The sequence below is a fragment of the Pithys albifrons genome, chromosome 26 (assembly GCF_047495875.1).
Source record: "Pithys albifrons albifrons isolate INPA30051 chromosome 26, PitAlb_v1, whole genome shotgun sequence".
NCBI classification, from domain to species: Eukaryota; Metazoa; Chordata; class Aves; order Passeriformes; family Thamnophilidae; genus Pithys; species Pithys albifrons.
Window position 1 is genome coordinate 5,601,286 of NC_092483.1, and position 19,969 is coordinate 5,621,254.

Genomic DNA, 19,969 nt, shown 5'->3' on the forward strand with positions numbered 1-19,969 from the left:
CATTACCCATGGCAGGAGGAGTTATTCTACGAGGCCTCTGCTCAAGCAATGAACTATGGCAAACTCATGTTATGATACATGTTCTCCTTTGGGACACTTAAATATTTACATGTTACATTGGCACTTTTTCTGATTACATTTATGCATCTGATAGAACAGGTGAAAAGGCTAAGGACGCTCAGAGCCACTGGCTCACTGCACTAAGGATGCTAAGAGCCACTGCCTCGCTGATTTTGCAGTCCTGGGAGCGCCAAAATTCATCAAAACAGACAATGGTTCTGCTTAAACTGCTTCGATGCTGCACTTTTTGCAAGACTGGAGAGTCACTCTTTACTGGTATCCCTCATGTTCCCACGGGACAAGGTATTGTGGAACGTACTCATCGCACTCCAAGAGCACTGCTGGAAAAACAAAAACCCTAGCCTCTGTGCATGATCAAATAAATTTTTTTAATATTGAAAGAGAAAAAGCCCTGAAAAAAAAACCAGTTTCGTAAAACACCTAATTCTGCCTTGCAAAGTGCTGCCTGAATGGCAAAATTGCATAACCCATGTTACTAAAGAAACATAGCATAAAGTGCTAAAGCTGTTTTGTTCTGGTTTACTGTACTTAGGCCTAAACAATTATTAGAGACCAATGTATCATGTATTAGAAGTAACAAATTAAGGTAACACAGACACATCAATAGAATGAAGTGGTAGGAAGCTGTTGGAAGAAATTTGAACTTAGAAGTTTTTGTGCACAGCCCAGGCCATGGAGAGGGAAACGGGGCCTCTGTATCCTTGAGCCTGCTTCAAGAAGAGCAGTAAACAATAGAAAGAATGCAGCAGCTGCCAGGAGAAGCAGGTAAACACATTGATACAGAAAGGCATAGTTTTGAGAAAAGCACCAATCCAGCTGGTAGCACGCCCTAGCCATAGACCAATGATATTCCTGTACTATTCGTAGACTGAAAGAATATGCGATATGTGTGTGTGTAATGTAAACAATAAATTAGAACGCTGATCATACTCCTATGGAGGTTACATCGTGATTCTCGCGCCGGAACCTGGGGAGCTCAAAAAACCGACATTTCTTACTTTAGGAAGCCAAGATTTATTTTTATAAGATTTTGGCAAGGACACTGTGCTGGTTTAAAGGTAAACCGGCAGGAGAAACAAACCCAACACGAAAGAGATTATGTCAGAGTTACAATTTAATAAAAATATTACAATAAATGCAATGGCACAAAGAGAAATTAATTTTAACCCACAAAACCCAGAAGTATAACCCAGCACCCTGGGGCACAAGCACAATGGGGTTGTTAGCCCCTGTGCTGAGGCCCACATGGTTCCCCCAAGTACAAAGTAAAAGGAGGTGAAAAAAATCTGTTGGTGCAGATGACGGTTGCAGTCTGGTCAAGAGTGGTGGTCTCCTCCTTTCGAGGTTCTGGTCCTCCTCTGGATCCACCAAGTGGATCCTCCTCTGGATCCACCAACTCCCAAAACCCCAAGATTATATATGCTCAGGTTCAGGTGGGAGCACCCAGTATGTCTCCCAGGGCGAGGAGTTCCACAATGGGTAATCTGACTCTGTGAGTCATGGGGTATTTTTGGAATCACTGATAGCCCGTTAACAGACACGCCCCCTCAGGCTCGGTGTGAGGTGCTAATGACTCCCCAGAGGGGAGCTATCACAGCTGCTATCTCACAGGCTTCTTTAACACCAGAGCTTACATCCTGAGGTGTTGGGTGCGCCCTGGGCAGCTGCTGCAAATGGTCCATTGTTAACAGTTCATGAGAGATTAAATAGAGGGTGGAGCTTTGGTCACACCCACACAGTGGTCCCGGTTTATGAACCAGGACAGATATTTATGAAAAAATTTAAGAACTCAAACTAAGGAAGATTATGGACTGAGGACAAAAACTAAGGGGAAGCACCCCAAAACACCCCAAGAATCAATGCCAAGAGAAGAATCTAGAAAGCTCCGCCTCTAACTACACCTTTACTGCCCAAGCATGAATATTTTAATCACATATTGCAATAAATTAATATGCATTGCAACCAGGTACTGTCATCATCATGGCTAGGCTTTGCAAATGAAGATTTGGGAAGGGCACTAGCCACGCTTGTTGCAAACATGCTGGTGGCTAAAAAGGCCAATACGGGATAGGCAAGTCTGATCGCAAAAGGCACAGCGGAACGTCTCCTTTGGCAATATTGGTGAGGAACGGTTCTTCCTATGTTGTCTTTTCTCCTCGAGACAGATTCTGCGTGCGTTCTCAAAGGAAGCAGCAGCGTTGTGAATGGTGCATCTCCAGGAATCCCGATTAGAGGCCAGAGTGAACCACTGATAGTAGTAAATATGGCCAAGGCTGAGGTGTTGTTTCAGGGAGTCCTGGTGTCTCCTCTTTGGGGCTCCTCTCTTGCAGCAGCCAGTGGCAAGTTCACCATAAAGCACAATCTTCGGGAGGCGGTGATCTTCCATCCTGGAGATGTGTCCTGCCCAGCGCAGCTGCATTCTCGGCAGCATGGCCTCGATAGTGAAGACCCCTGCCTGTTCAAGAACAGACACTGTAGTCACGTAATCAGTCCAGTGGATGTTTAGGATTGAATGGAAGCAGCGCTGATGGAAGGCTCTGTATGCCTTTGCTAGCCTGTTGTCTATCTCTTTGTCAATCTTACCGTCCGAGAAAATGATACTTCCCAGATAGGTGAACTGCTGAACTGACTTAAGCTCTGATTCGCCTATGGTGATGTGAGGATGATGGAAGACTTCTTGAGGTGCAGGTTGGTAGAGAACTTCTGTCTTCTTCAGGCTGACTTCCAGCCCAAAAAGTTCAGCAGCCTCTGCAAAGCAGGATGTTAAGCACTGCAGAGCTGCTTCTGTGTGAGCAACGAGGAGGGCATCATCAGCAAAAAGCAGCTCACGGACAAGGTGATTCAGGGTCTTGGTGTGGGCCTTCAGTCGCCTTAGGTCGAATAGGCTTCCATCGGTACGATATCGGATGTAGATGCTGTTTTCTTCATCGAGGTCTGCTGGGGCTCTTTGGAGCATCATGCTGAAGAAGATTGTGAATAGAGTTGGTGCAAGAATGCAACCTTGTTTCACACCATTGGTTATTGGAAAGGGCTCAGAGAGTGCATTGCCATGTCTGACTTGTCCACGCTGATCCTCATGTAGCAGGATGATCATTTTGAGGAACTTGGGGGGACATCCTAAATGTTCCAAGATCTGCCACAGGCCTTTTCTGCTCACAGTGTCAAAAGCTTTGGTGAGGTCAACAAAGGTTACATAGAGACCTTTGTTCTGTTCCCTACACTTCTCTTGCCGTTGTCTGAGAACAAATACCATGTCTGTGGTGCTCCTATTGGCTCTGAAACCACACTGGCTTTCAGGTAGAAGTTCTTCTGCAATAGTGGGTACTAATATGTTCAGAACTATTCTTGCAAGGATTTTACCAGCAATGGAGAGCAAAGTAATACCTGGGTAATTTGAGCAGTCTGATTTTTCTCCTTTCTTCTTGTACAGGGTGATGATGACAGCGTCACAGAGATCTGTTGCTGACCGCGCTCTAGTGAGACCGCACACACCAATATGATGTTCAAGCAAGATCTAAAGTTTATTCAAATTACAGGTATAAATCACCTTAAGTGAGCCCCGCCCCAGGTACAATGGTCTGACTCCAATAGGCTGAGGCTGGTAACATGTACTTTTAAGGTGAAAACGAAACTTTGTAGGCTGGTCTTTCTGACCACCTGAATCAGGGGTGGCAACATCTCCCCCTCTTGTTTCAAAGAACAAAACAAAAATGCAAACAACATAATACACATAATAACACTGTAATTTTAAATCTTAGCTCTTTAGCTACTTATCCAATGAGGAAATTGTTACTATTAGGATATGTCCTAGTTCAGCAGGAGGGACCAGCTAACCCTGTGTGGGGGTGATCAAAGCTGTGTATTCTACCCCCTCTATTCATTCCCCAAGGACAATGGGCCATTAGCAGCAGCTGCCCAGGGAGCCATTATCACCTTCACACCCAGCCTGAGGGGGGCGGAGCTGCCAATGGGCCATCAACAGCTCAACACGCCCTGGCTCCCAGAGTCAATCACCCATTGTGTGAGTCCCCGCCCAGGGGGAGGGACTGAGTGCTCCCTGAGGGTACATAAGTGGTGGGTAAGAAGACCTTGGGTACTTCTCGTCGGATCCAGAGCAGCAGCAGGACCTTGACAGCAGGAGATCACCGCTCTTGCCCAGACCACAGCCCTCGCCTGCACCAACAGGTTTTTCTTTTCCTTTTGCTCTGGACTTGGGGGAGCCACAGGGGTCTCAGCACAAGGGCAAACAAACCCCCTTGGGTTTGTGCCCCAGGACACTGGGTTATACTGCTGGGTTTTTTGTGAGTTGAAAGCAATTTCCCTTTTGTGTCAGTGTATTTATTGTAATATTATTATTAAATTTTAGGTCTGACTTATAATCTCTCTCGTTGTGAGTTCATTTTCCCCTGCTGGTTCGCCTTTCAACCAGCACATCTTTTGGCGCCCAACGTGGGGCCACGAGACAGAAGTCAGAATTACAATTTCATTTTGTGTATTTGGATACAGAAACTCCTTGACTACCATGTTGCTTGTTGTATTCATGTGGATGGTGTACCTGGGCCTGTTCACATTTTGACACATGGGGAACCATTTCCCTATTTTGATGCTCTCTTTAATACCAGGGAGAAGGATCAAAATTGCTTTATTAGTATACTATGTTTATGTTGTCATAACATCAGAAGCAGTGAATTTCATTGTGAATGTATATTCAGTCTGGTTTGCCTGTCCTGGTTTGGGTTGTTACCTCTGGGGTCTCATTAAAAATAGCACCCAGCCTGTGGGGAAAACAGGCGGAGATGGTTACTTCAACCTTTTCACCTCTGCTACAACAATCATTGAAAATATTGAGCTTCCTTTTGATGTTAGGGACAGCATAATCTTACTGTTAGTGCTGTTAGTGTTGCTTTGTCTCCTCTGTACTGTATACACCATGTTTAGGGTCAGAACGGGGCTTTCTAAGGAGGCTTGCCGGAGGCCTGCCCTAGGAGCGGATGATGTTGAGTGGCACAGGGAAGTGGGAAGATATGGCCCAATATTTGGAGACCTCCTCTCCTCAAATGATCTGGAAATTCACCCCAGAACAACTGCAGGACCCTGCCAAAATGCTAAGCTATGTGAAAGGAAGATGCTCTGGTAATCCCAGAGATGTGCAGCTCACAGCAACCTGCTGGGCCCTGGCCACTCCCTACCGCACACTGCTTGGTGTGGTACAGCATCATCAGGAGGAGGAGAAAAGGAGCAAATCCACAGGCACCATGTCCACCCAAACCATGGCTGAGCCAGAGAGGAAAAGAGATACATCAACCAGCACCATGCCCACACTAATCATGGAGGAGCCAGAAGGACAACAGAAACCAATAGCAGTTGCCCCTGTCAAGAAAAGAAAATCAATGACCAAATCAGTTCGTATAGTGCATGACGAGGAAGAGTCAGGACCTTCACCTCAAGCAGAAGAAATGGAGCCAGAAATAATCACCCGGTCCCTATCCGTGGGAGAGCTGCGTGAGCTCCGGGGAGAGTTCACACGACAGGCAAATGAGTCCATCTTGACCTGGCTGCTTCGAATCTGGGATGCGGCAACCAATGATACAATTCTAGATGGGAGTGAAGCAAGGCAGCTGGGCTTCCTGTCTCGAGATGTTGTCATTGATCAGGGCATAGGAAAGAGACAGGAAACTCTCAGCCTCTGGCGGCGACTGTTGTCAAGCATGAAGGAGAGATATCTTTGTAAGGAGGACCTCCACGTACAGCAAGGACAGTGGAACACGATGGAACAAGGTATCCGGTGCTTAAGGGAATTAGCCATACTGGAGATAATCTTTTCAGAGGATGAGAGATTCCCTAAAAGTCCGGATGGTGTCCAGTGCACATCCCAGATGTGGTTAAAATTTGCACGACTTGGGCCAGAAATGTATTCTCGCTACCTTGCAAGATTGTGGTGGAGAGAGGGAGAAGACAAGGTGGGCGCACTGGTCAGTAAACTCAGGATTTATGAAGACACTGTCACTGCTCCATTACGAGCCCACGTCTCAGCTGTGGAAACAACACTGGCTGAACTGGAAGAGAAGATTAAGGAAGGACTCTTCCATATCTCTCCAGAACAAACGAGAGTTTCTGCCATCAGACGCAGGCATCTTCCGGCTAAGGAGAAAGGGTATACTCCATGCGGCAATCTGTGGTTTTACCTCCATGAGCATGGAGAAGATATGAGGAAGTGGGATGGGAAACCTACCTCTTCCTTAGCAGCTCGGGTACGTGAATTGCAAAGAGGCACAACTAACACAGGGAATTCTTCAAGGTTGAAGGCTGCTCCGGTCTCTTGTGGGCAAGGCTCCAGACAGTATAGGAATGATGATGCTATTCCCGATCCTCTTGAAGGAACCTCTCGGTCATATTCACAGGGAGAGCGCAGTGAGTACCATGACCAGGACTAGGGGGGCCCTGCCTCTAGCCAGTTAGAGGAGAGGGACAATCGGGTTTATTGGACTGTGTGGATTCAATGGCCTGGCACATCAGACCCACAGAAATACAAAGCTTTAGGGGACACTGGTGCACAATGCACGTTGAAGCCATCAGGATATGTCGGCGCAGAATCCATCTCTATTTCTGGGGTGACAGGGGGATCCCAACAGCTGACTGTACTGGAAGCTGAAGTCAGCTTGACTGGCAAGGAATGGCATAGACACCCCATTGTGACTGGTCCAGAAGCCCCATGTATCCTTGGCATAGACTACCTGAGGAATGGGTATTTAAAAGACCCAAAGGGACTGCGTTGGGCCTTTGGCATAGCTGCTGTGGAGACCAAGGAAATCAGACAGCTGAGCACCTTGCCTGGCCTCTCAGAGGACCCTTCTGCCGTGGGACTGCTGAAAGTTGAAGAACAATTGGTACCGCTGGCCACAGCCACAGTGCACCGTTGGCAATACCGCACTGACCGAGACTCTGAGACCCCCATACACAAGATGATTCGTGAGCTGGAGAGCCAAGGGGTGGTCAGCAGGACTCGCTCACCCTTTAATAGCCCCATATGGCCAGTACAAAAGTCCAGTGGAGAGTGGAGGCTGACGGTGGATTACCTTGGTCTCAATGAGGTCACACCCCCCCTGAGTGCTGCTCTGCCGGACATGCTGGAGCTTCAGTATGAGCTGGAGTCCAAGGCAGCCAAGTGGTATGCCACCATTGCCAATGCCTTTTTCTCCATTCTGTTGGCAGCAGAGTGCAGACCGCAGTTCGCTTTCACCTGCAAGGGGGTGAAGTACACCTGGAATCGACTGCCCCAGCGGTGGAAACACAGTCCCACCATTTGCCATGGACTGATCCAAACTGCACTGGAAAAGGGTGAGGCTCCAGAACATCTACAGTACATCGATGACATCATTGTATGGGGGAACACAGCAGGGGAGGTTTTTGAGAAAGGAAAGAAGATAATCCAGATTCTCCTAAGAGCTGGTTTTGCCATTAAACGAAGTAAGGTCAAGGGACCTGCTCAGGAAATTCAGTTCCTAGGAGTGAAGTGGCAAGACGGGCGTCGCCAGATTCCAACAGAGGTGATCAACAAAATAGCAGCTATGTCCCCACCGACCAGCAAGAAGGAAAATCAGGCTTTCCTAGGCGCCATGGGCTTTTGGAGGATGCATATCCCTGAGTACAGTCAGATTGTAAGCCCTCTCTACCTTGTGACACGGAAGAAAAATGATTTCCAGTGGGGCCCTGAACAACAACAAGCCTTTGAGCAGATTAAACAGGAGATTACACATGCAGTAGCCCTTGGGCCAGTCAGGACAGGACAGGATGTGAAAAACGTGCTCTACACTGCAGCCGGGGAGAATGGCCCATCCTGGAGCCTCTGGCAGAAAGTACCTGGGGAGACCCGAGGACGACCGCTGGGATTCTGGAGTCGGGGATACAAAGGATCTGAGGCCAGCTACACCCCAACTGAGAAAGAGATCCTGGCAGCTTATGAAGGAGTTCGAGCTGCCTCAGAAGTGATTGGCACTGAGGCACAGCTCATCCTGGCACCCCGACTACCAGTGCTGGGCTGGATGTTCAAAGGAAAAGCTCCTTCTATCCATCAGGCTACTGATGCCACATGGAGTAAGTGGATCGCTCTGATCACGCAGCGAACCCGGATAGGGAATCCTAATCGCCCTGGGATTTTGGAAATCATCACTAACTGACCCAAAGGTGAGAGTTTTGGATTGTCCTCTGAAGAAGAAGAGGAGCAGGTGACACGAGCTGAGGAGGCCCCACCATATAACCAGCTACCAGAAGAGGAGAAGCGATATGCTCTCTTCACAGATGGCTCCTGCCGCATTGTAGGGACAAGCCGGAAATGGAAAGCAGCTGTATGGAGTCCTACACGTCGAGTTGCAGAAGCGACTGAAGGACAAGGTGGATCAAGTCAGGTTGCAGAGCTGAAAGCTGTTCAGCTGTCTTTGGATATTGCTGAACGAGAGAAGTGGCCAAGACTCTCCGTTTACACTGACTCGTGGATGGTGGCCAATGCTCTGTGGGGATGGCTGGAGCATTGGAGGAAGGCCGGCTGGCAGCGCAAAGGGAAACCCATCTGGGCGGCTGAGATGTGGCAGGACATCGCTACCCGGGTAGAGAAGCTGAGTGTGAAGGTCCGTCACGTAGATGCTCATGTACCCAAGAGCTGGGCTAATGAGGAGCATCGTAAGAACGAGCAGGTGGATCGAGCTGCCAGGATTGAAGTCTCTCAGGTAGATCTGGATTGGCAGCATAAAGGTGAATTGTTTCTAGCTCGATGGGCCCATTATGCCTCTGGTCATAAGGGCAGAGATGCGACATACAGATGGGCTCGTGACCGAGGGGTGAATCTAACCATGGACAGTGTCTCACAGGTTATCCATGACTGTTACACATGTGCTGCCATCAAGCAGGCCAAGCGGGTGAAGCCTCTATGGTATGGTGGACGGTGGTCGAAATACAGGTATGGGGAAGCCTGGCAAGTTGACCACAACACACTTCCTCAAACACGCCAAGGCAAGTGCTATGTGCTGACCATGGTAGAGGCAACCACTGGATGGCTGGAGACATACCCCGTATCTCACGCCACTGCCCGGAATACCATCCTGGGCCTTGAAAAACAAGTCCTGTGGCGACACGGCATTCCAGAGAGAATAGAGTCTAACAATGGCACCCACTTCAAGAACAGCCTCATAGACACCTGGGCCAGAGACCACGGCATTGATTGGGTGTATCATATCCCCTACCATGCACCAGCTGCCGGGAAAGTTGAGCAATGTAATGGACTGCTGAAAACAACCTTGAAGGCGTTGGGTGGGGGAACTTTCAAACACTGGGAGCTGCATTTGGCATATGCCACCTGGTTGGTCAACACCCGGGGCTCCATCATTCGAGCTGGCCCTGCCCAATCAGAACTCTTGAATACTGTAGATGGAGATAAAGTCCCTGTGGTCCGTAGGAGAGGTATGTTAGGAACGACTGTTTGGGTTAGTCCCACCTCCAACAAAGGCAAACCCATCCGAGGGATTGTCTTTGCTTAAGGACCTGGTTGCTCTTGGTGGGTAATGCAAAAAGATGGAGAAACACGTTTTGTACCACAAGGGGACCTAATTTTGAGTGAGAAGAGTTTGTAACATTTCATTGTATATATGTGTATATATATATATGTATAGGTAAAACGGGGATTAATTTGGGAATGAATAGATGGAGTAGAATAAGGGGTGGATAATGTCCTAGTTCAGCAGGAGGGACCAGCTAACACTGTGTGGGGGTGATCAAAGCTGTGTATTCAACCCCCTTTATTCATTCCCCAAGGACAATGGGCCATTAGCAACAGCTGCCCAGGGAGTCATTATCACCTTCATACCCAGCCTGAGGGGGTGTGGCTGCTAATGGGCCATCAACAGTTCAAAAATACTCCCTGACTCCAGAGTTAATCACTCATTGTGTGAGTGTCCGCCCAGGGGGAGGGACTGGGTGCTCCCTGAGGGTACATAAGTGGTGGGTAAGAAGACCTCGCGAACTTCTCGTTGGATCCAGAGGAGCAGCAGGACCTTGACAGGAGGAGATGACCGCTGTCGCCCAGACTACAGCCCTCGCCTGCACGAACAGATTTTTCATTTCCTTTTGCTCTGCACTTGGGGGAGCCACAGGGGTCTCAGCACAAGGGCTAACAAATCCCCTTTGGGTTTGTGCCACAGGATACTGGGTTATACTGCTGGGTTTTTTGTGAGTTGAAAGCAATTTCCCTTTTGTGTCAGTGTATTTATTGTAATATTATTATTAAATTTTAGCTCTGACTTATAATTTCTCTCGTAGTGAGTTCATTTCCCTGGCTTTTTCGCCTTTCAACCAGCACAGGTTCCTCTGGTTCCAAGGTGATTGTAGTGGTCCCGCCGCTTCTCTTGCCGTAGTGGCCGGTGGCACAGGCAGGTAAAAGGTGGGCTCTGGGCTCATTTGCTGTGCATAGGCTGAGTTATAGGGCGATGGTGTGTCTCCGGCGTACGGTGTGTTCACCGGCAGAGCATAGGGGAACAGTAGCAGGGGTCTGACAGGCGGCACGTGCGGTGGCGGTGCAGAAGGATTCCACAGCGGGGGTTCCGCGAGCAGCGGCGCCCACGGCGGTGCAGAAGGGTGCTCAGGGGAAAAGCCGCTCTGCAGGAGGAAACTTTCTTCCCTTCTCTCAGGTAGCTTGAGGTTTTTACGGGCTCGTTCTACCTCTACCAGCATTTTCCTTATAGCTGTATATGACGGGATAAATGGCAAGAGGTCTTCGGGCGCAATTTACGCTAAATTCCACAAATCTGCCCCGATATTGTCCCAGAATGCTATGGAAAACGTGGAGCTGGCATCGGTTAAATGCCCCCGACTAAAGCACCAGTCCAAAAATTTTTGTAATGCTTGTTTTTCAATGTTTGTTTTTGTCACGCGAGCTAATTTTTCAAATTTATCACGCAATAAATTTGTCTTAGTTGATTCAGATTTTCCCATGTTTCTTTAACTCACCAGTTTGAAGGTCGTAGTTTTTTCAGTCCACGTTCTTCCAGCAGCTCTCAAGGGCCACTACAAAAACCTGTTTGAAGGTCATGGTTCTTTCAGTCCACGTTCTTCCAGCAGCTCTCAAAGGCCACTACAAAAAACTCCCGAGTACACGGGAGACAGAAGCTCTCAGAGGCCTCTACACAAGGCACCCAGAAAAACGGGGCACAGCAGCTCTCAAGGGCCACTACTTAAAGTTCTAGGCAGGTCTGCAGATGGCTTCCATGTCCTTAATCATGTTGGGGTCACCAAATGTTGCTGACCGCGCTCTAATGAGACTGCACACACCAATAGGATGTATCTCATACTGTATCGGCAGTATTGGAACAAAAGGGTGGCCATTGGCTGTCACCCTCGAGGTTCCTGAAGTACCAGGCAATACTGGTTGAATCTGATGACATAGTAATTCAGGTGACTAACATTTTCAATCCAGCTTCATTTTTAGAAGGAAGGACACCAGAGGAACCACTTGAACATGACCGCATAGAAACCATTGAAGCAGTGTATTCCAGCCGTCCGGATCTCAAAGAGGTACCAATCCCAGAAGCAGAGAACTGGTTCTCAGATGGCAGCAGCTCTGTGAAGCAAGGCGTCAGGATGGCCGGATATGCGGTAACCACTACAGAACAGGTAATCAAATCAAATCCTTTACCTGTGGGGACTTCTGCACAGAAGGCAGAGCTGATAGCCCTCACCCGAGCTCTTGAATTAGCAGAAGGATAATGTATAAATGTTTGGACGGACTCTAAATATGCCTTCTCTGTAGTGCATGCTCACGGAGCGATTTGGAAAGAACGGGGACTTATAACTACCCAGGGGAAGATTATAAAACATGCAGAGGAAATCCTACGACTGCTAGAAGCCGTCCAGCTCCCGGAGCAAGTGGCCGTAATGCATTGTAAAGGACACCTGAAAGGTAACACCGTCCCAGAAATAGGTAATAGGAAAGCTGACGCGGAAGCCAAGTTAGCTGCGACAAAGGGTCAAGCGATACTAGTAACTGCATTAGTACCTGGAGAGTTGGATACTGACTTCCAACCGGAATACTGAGAAACAGATAATAAGTGGATACAGAGAAATAAGTGCAAGCTATTAGATAGTGGATGGGGTCAATTGGAAACAGGGCAGTTAATACTACCAGGAAAATTAATGTGGCAATTCGTAAAGACGGAGCATGAGAAAACTCACTGGGGTTTGGATCCCCTCTACCAGTATCTTAAAGCTAGAATAGCAGGACCAAAATTATATACTACCATAAAATAAGTGAACTCCCAGTGTGAGCGCTGCCTGAAAAACAATCTAAACACTGGAACAAAAGTACACTTGGGAGCAATTAACAAAGGGAAGTTCCCAGGGGAAATGTGGCAAATTGATTTCTCTGAACTCCCAAGAAAAGGGGGGTATTGATATATGTTAGTTTTAACTGATACATTTTCTGGATGGCCTGAAGCCTTTCCATGTAAGACATGTAAAGAGAAAGAAGTGATTAAAGTGTTACTGAATGAAATTATACCGAGGTTTGGGGTACCTAAAAATATTTCATCGGACCGGGGAACACATTTTTGTGCAAAGATTGTTAAGGCAATAAGCAAGGCACTACAAATCAAATGGCAATTACATTCACCCTATAGGCCACAAGCCAGTGGACAAGTAGAATAAATTAATCATCTTCTTAAACAACAAATTGCTAAAATATGTCAGGAGACCAACCTGCAATGGTACCAAGCCTTGCCTATTGCCTTGATCAGATTAAGGGTAAAGCCGAGATCAAAAGAGAAGCTGAGTCCATTTGAAATCCCGTATGGGCGACCCTATGCAATGCAAATTGTAAACAGTGAAGCTATAGATCAGATAGGCAACCAATATGTATCTGATTACGTCACTGCGATAGGGAAACATTTTGACAAAAATGCCACTATAGTAATAGGACAGCAGCCTAAACAACCTGACAGCAAGTTGCACCCCTTTAACCCTGGTGATTGGGTGTATGTTCAGAATCTTTTAGGTAAACCCCTACAAGAGAGGTGGGAGGGTCCATTCCAGGTATTGCTGACCACCTTCACGGCAGTCCGAATAAAGGAACGACCTACTTGGATCCATTACACACGGGTTAAGAAAGCCCCGGAACCTAAACAAGAAAAGTCTCTCAGAGAAAATGGAACTGGAACGGAATCTGACTAAAATACAGAGGCAACGCTGGATAAGAGCCCTGTTACCAATAGTTGAAGAAGTTAAGCCAAACGTAAAAGCATGGGGAGTAATATCCCTGGCTCAAAAATTAGCCCACACGGGAGGAAGGAATTGGTCGAAATCATCACAGATCAGAAAAAGAATATCAGAAAGACCAAAATATTTTTGTGGATGTGGGAAGGATGGTTCCCACTACCTCTGGTACAAAGTGTTTTGTGGTGGGTGTCAGAAAATTTGGTGGGTACACCAAAATCATTACAGAAACTATGGTACATGTGTGAGTTGTGACCGTGAATTTAACCGGGCTTTCATAGACCGCTATAGAGATGTGTTACAACAACATTGGTCACCGCTAGATGTGGAGAATTTAGATAAAATGTCAACATTAGTAGTAGAAAACATGGATCATTGGTATTTAATGAATCTAGAACACTGGACTAGGAACGCAGTGCAAAGGATTCTTAGTGAAGATAAAACCTGGGCAATAGCTGAATATTGTGGGGCAGGAGTCAGGGCTTACTACTGGCAAAATTATGACGAAGAAACCTGGAAAGAATAACGGGAATGCCTGTTTCAGGAGTAACTGTTTTTGCCCCCTCAACTCCCTGTAGCCTGGACCAGGACTTTCAAGGAATGACTCTCGACTAAAGGAAGAAGAATCCAGAACGACGATCCTTAAAGATGGATTTAACCATGCTCCTCGCAATACTTTTGGGACACTGGATAAGTATAACTTTATCATTGCAAGAATTTGAATGGCCCTGGTCTAATGCACGAATGAGGAAGGCGCTCATGTGGTCTGAAGCGGATGATCCACAGGCTAGTTCAGAATCTGACTTGTTTTTAGCTATTTATGTCTTGCATAACAACCAATCATATACGCCATATGATTGGCAATACACCGACAGTCAAGGAAAACTAATGAGTGTAACTGGGAAAAGAGGAGAAGAGATACAGATAGGATGCAAACCTGCAAATTTGGTAAATCAGGATAAGGGACAAGTTAGACTAACCATAACCCCAAAGAAAGGATCAATCCTTACATTTAGTAAAAATATACAACATCCGGTATGGGTCAAAAGGGAAGGATCAGTTACTTGCTCTTGGGAAACAACAAGAAGCAGTGGGGAGGAGAAATGTGAACTCCAAATGATTTTAACTCAGTTTGTCACAGTAACTTGTATATGGTTAAATAGAAATCGAGCAGTATCGGATCAGTTTATGATCCTGGTTGCAGAGGACACCACTACTGCTTTTCCTACAAAAACTACCAAGACCCCTGCAACCTCAGTGTTTCTTAGTCCAAAATGTAGGAGGATACATAATCTGACTTTTATTGGACCACAGGTAATAAGGCATTCAAATGGGCAGAAACTGTTATTAGATCCCACATACTCACTTAAAAGAATTCAAGTTAATGTCCAGATAAATGTTTCACAATTACAAGGGGAATGCCAGCCCTTTATTCAGCAGAGCCTCACAGGCTGGAATGCGTGGCTGGCAGCTAGATCCTATCCCCAGCGAGTCCGTAGAGATGTGACGGGATGGTTAGGGACGGGATTAGGAGTACTGAACACGACTGATCAGGAGGTATTAGTAAATAAATTGAGCTCGGTAACTTCAAATCTGGGGGAACTTAGAGTTCCCATAAGCTCATCTATGTTGGCCTTGGCCGAAACACAATCAGTAGCAGTCAAACTGTTAACCCTAGTAGCTAACCACACAACTGAAGATTTCCTTAAGATTGCAGACTATGCTGGGGATATTGGTAGGACAGTTGCACTCGCTCTCCAGTGCATCCAAACACAACAATGGGTACAGTTCGTAACTGCTGGAATTATAAGGGAAGGAGTCTCAGGAATTTTGCCTCAAGAAATAAGAGAACTAATAGCTAAAAACAATTCCACTACTCACTTCGAAAGAGATCATCAAGCCTGGTGGCACCTAGTGAATTTTACCTACAATCCCCAACATGAACAAATTGAAGCATATGTGCTCACAATTAGTGCTGCCAGGGAACGGGCTATTTTTCCTGTCCTGACTCTAGGAACAATGCACCAAAACGTTTTAGTTTGACCAATTAATCATAATGTCTGGGCCAGTTTTATGTTAAGGGGAAATGGATAACAGCTTAGAAACATGCATCTCTAAAGGACACTTAGGTTATGTCTGTGAGAATACTATTGTAGAGGGAGAAGACCTGTGCTTGGACACTGAAAATAGCGTATGTACCTTCGAGATGATACCCCATAATCAAACAAAATCGCAGGTATACTATATCGGCAATGGATGTGTATGCCTTAGGACCCTCTGTGCTGAACTCACAATTGACCATTGCCGAGAAACAACTAATGGTACTAACTTTTGTGTATGTAATTTTACTCGCCACTATGCCTTGCCACGACAGATCAGTCTCTCTGACTGGGACAAACTTGGCTTTAAGCTCTGGAAATCGTCTCAGGCAGGCGACAGGCAGGCTGCTGAAGTCACTTTATCTTGGAGAGCTATTTTGACAATCTTGCATGAAGAACAAAAGGAAGGGAAAGATACTAGACGCAGTCGCCGCTCGGAATCCCCCTTGGGAGAAAGAAAAAGGAGAGAAAACACCCCTTCTCCATCACCCCATGTGGCCCAAGCCGGCATAAACCCCTGGGAGGGGGTTTCCCGCCGAAACCCACAAAGCCAACGTGGCTACCGTTCCCGCCAACATGACTCCCTGCCCCCGCGCCACGAGGCGCGCGGGAGCCGCGGTACCGGTGGTGACCCTCAAGAAGGCGCCGCGTGTCCATCCTCGCGGCGAGCCGGAAGCCCCCGACCCCGGGAAACAAAAGCAGCCCTTCCATCACTCCCGTGGCGCCGCAGCAGAGCCGAGCCTGGACCCCGCCGGGCCCTGCGCGGCCGCTCCGATTCCCCCTCCCCCCTCCAGGAGAACGGAACCTCTGACAGCTCCGCGACGTGACTTCTTCCTCTTCTGGGGAGGACAGTCCTCACTCCCGGAGAGGCAGCAGCCTGGATTTGACCCCTTCCCCGTGGTGCGCGGCGCGCAGGAACTGCATAACCATGAGGCAGCCCAGCAGCGCCCGGCTCCGGGGAGGCACGGCAGCCCCGCTTCCCAGGACGACCCCGCGCTGCGCCACGCCCCCGAGCCAAGCCGGAGCAGGCCCGGAACCGACCCAACCCGTGCCGCGGCGCGGCGCCCCCGCTCACCGTGGCCCCCCGCACTTCCCGAGCCCCAGGGCCGCTGCTCTGGGGCCAGCCCGAACCCTGCGTGCCCCTCCCGGGGCTGGCCCCACCTTAGAAAACATCTTAAACCACTGGAAACAGCAAGTTGAGAGCTGAGTACAAAGTTACTCCTACAACACCTTCCGAAAAAAGGCTGCATGTTACCATTGCAAAGAAGCTGGCCATTTAAAGAAACAGTGCCCACATCTTAAAAAGAAAACACCTTTGACACCACGTAGCCCGTGTCCAAAATGTCACAAAGGCTTCCACTGGTCTCACAGCTGCTGGTCATTGTTTGATAAAGAGGGGAGGCCTCTGTTTCCCAGGGCTACTGTCAGGCGAGGTTTGGCCACTGGATCCCTCAATTGCAGCCCAGCACCTACATAAGCTTAAACCTTTTCTTTGTTTTCCCTGGTACTATGTTTGTTGTGTTTGTGTTATTATTTATTTTGACCACTGTTTGTTTTGAGTATGTGTTTTTCAGTCTGGACTGTCAACATGCGAGCCTCGTCATCCTGCTCTGCCTTCTCCTGCACCAGCTCCTGAAACAAAATGTTTAGTTTTATGTTAAAAAGTTTTTCCCTTTCTTTTCAAAAAAGTCTGACACCTTCACACAGAAAACAGAAAAAGGGGAAATGTCGGACTCAGCACATCCTCCATGTTTTTTTCGAGGTTTTTCTACACCCCTTCCCTGCCCTGCTGCAGCTCCTCTGCCATCCCTGCCTTCCTAACCCTGCCCCCAGATGTGCACTCCAAACCCCGCCCCTATCGGGACCCTTTATAAAGCAGACCCCAGCCGGAAATAAATCGCTTTTGATATGTTCTCCACCAAAACTGTGTGTGTCCGAGTTATCTCGGGAGTGTGTCCCCATCTCAGTCCCGAGAATAACACACACTTACACAAGCTAGAAATACAAAAATAATTTTCTACTTCCCACTGAAAACAGATTTCATTACTCTAGATTCATAAAGCACCTTAAAAGACACCCAGCAAGGAACAGAAAGAAAAACAATGAAATGTTTCTGTTAGAGTACGCTGTAGATCATGGCAGCTAACAAGTTTAATGAGGGCACAGCTCATTGTATCACACACAAAGATAGTTTATTAAATCACTCCGAGAAGAAAGGAAAAAAACAGGTAAAGAATAAAAGCCAAACTCTAACTTAAAATTACACAATATATATTCTTAAATCCCACCTATGGTCACTACCCATTGGTTGAATAGCCGTGTCCATATACCTTACTACAGCTTCTAATTGGATGCTACTTTTGTGCCGATGTTTTTTCTCTCCCGTGAGAAAGCTCAAACTCCCTACATTTTTTCTCATGGGGCAGCTTGACCCAAACCCTCCCTATCTCACTTGTTTTTATTAACTTGCAGGTCTTTCTCACAGGACTAATTAAACTACCAGAGTTCACATCCCTGCACCAACTTCTAGGCCTCTGACAGTGTCAAAGGCTTTTTCTCAACTCAAAAACCTTGCTTTCCTCTACATGTTTCTACTTCCCTGAACTCTAACAAAATGCAAAGTAGCAGCGGCAGCAGCAAGGCCCAGGACAGCAGCAGCACGACCTGCTCTACTGAAGCCATCATGCCAACTGGGAGAACACTCCCACTCTACAGTATTTGTATCTCAGGTTTGCGTCATCTGGTATGAAATATTTCTTTGGTTGCTTAAGTCAGGTGACACCTGCCTCTCCTAATCTATGTAGATTCTCTGAGCCTTCTAAATTGAGGCCTAGCTAAAACTAAAGCCCAAACTACCACACCCAGAAATATGTTTACTTCAAAGGAAAAGCAGACTATTCAACAACATGCCATTTATGAGACCTCATTTAAGCAAGGCTTCTGCAGTTTTCTTTCTTTATACCACAATAAATTCACACAATTAAGACTTCTTTTTTTAAACTTGACTTTTCACTGCAGTTTGCTTATGTCCTGTCAGATTACAAAGTCCCACTACCAAACCAAAGCTGGCTTTCTGCTCTTTAATAATGACACTGTTTAGGTTTCCAACAAAACAAGAAACTCGAGTTTTCCACACTTGATAAAACCTTTTAAGGTATTCTTTTATCTGCAATGATTTTTTGTTTGTTCAATTCTGAAGTTATAGCTGACTAGTCACTGCTGCTATCCATTCAGTATGTGCAGAATGCCTTCTGAACAAACTTTATTGATTGTGCCAAATTTTTGCAGGCAACCAATCTTACTCTCTGCATGTGGACCCTATTCACCTAACAGTTGAAGGTCTGAAGTTGTAGCTGAATTGCCATGCATTGCCATAGTCACTGAGATCTTCAAAATAATTTTGTGTACATGCTTTAAAGCTGCTGCAGTAATTACTCCTTTTCACTTACTGTTTCACATTTTTGGCCAAATTAATCTAGCATCAAACATTCAGCTTTCACTTCAGAATAAACCTGTTTAAGCCTGTTGGACAGAGACCTTCCACACTTCCTAAGTAAAGAAACCATGCCAAATAAACAGCCTTTAAGTGTCACTAACATTTCTATACCCTTTCTTATTGTCTACTGTTGTATTTTTTACAGTTTCAATTTTAGAATATACTTCAGCATTACTATCTGAGGGAAACAAAGATCCACAGAGATTCCCAAATCTTTCTTCTGTGTTAACTTGCTTGCCTTACTCCTCCTTGTTATTTCTGTTTAGATTTGTAAAAACTAGATGCTACTTAAAGAATCCTATCTGTAATGGTTTGACCCATGGCTTCCTCAGTAACCATTGTATCTAAGGAAGTTACAAGTATTCCACACGTGTCTTCCACGTAGCAGTGGGGGAGTGGTTTGTTGGGGCTTGCTTCCCTTCCTTGGCTGAGGAGCTGGAGGGAGGTGGTTGAAGTCTGGTCCCTCTGGTCCCTGGTGTTTCTCCTGTCCTGGGTGAGATTGTTTCATTCTTGTTCCCCTTCCTTGAGGTTTTTAATTGTGTTTGTTTTGATTCATTCGGTTTCTTTAGGTTGGGTTGGTGTCTTCCCTATTTTCCAGCTAATCAATCCCCTTTTCTCCCTTCCCCTCTCCCCTGGGAGGTGGGATCCTATGTATTGTGTATACAGTGTAGTTTGTAAATGTTAGTAAATATAATTTATTCTTTTTATTCAGTTCAGTTTCTTTAGAGTGCGTTTCTCTTCAGTTTTTTTTTTCCCCTTTCCTTTGCTGGGAAGGTTCTGGGAGGGGGAAGGGGGGGGGCCAGTCCAGGGTTGGCAACAGCTAGGCCAAACCTGCGACATTATTGGAGGTTCCACCGAGATACTGACCTTGAATTGTTTTTAAACAGTTCTCTGTTTAGAGAACAGTGGCCGGGAGAACTGCCAACTGAAGTGGTATTATCAAAAGAGTATCTTTTTGTTATAAACAAGGTTTTTGTTTGGGAACAGAGGACTCAGGCATAAGGTAAACAATAGAAAGAATGGTTTTCACCCTTTTTAGCAA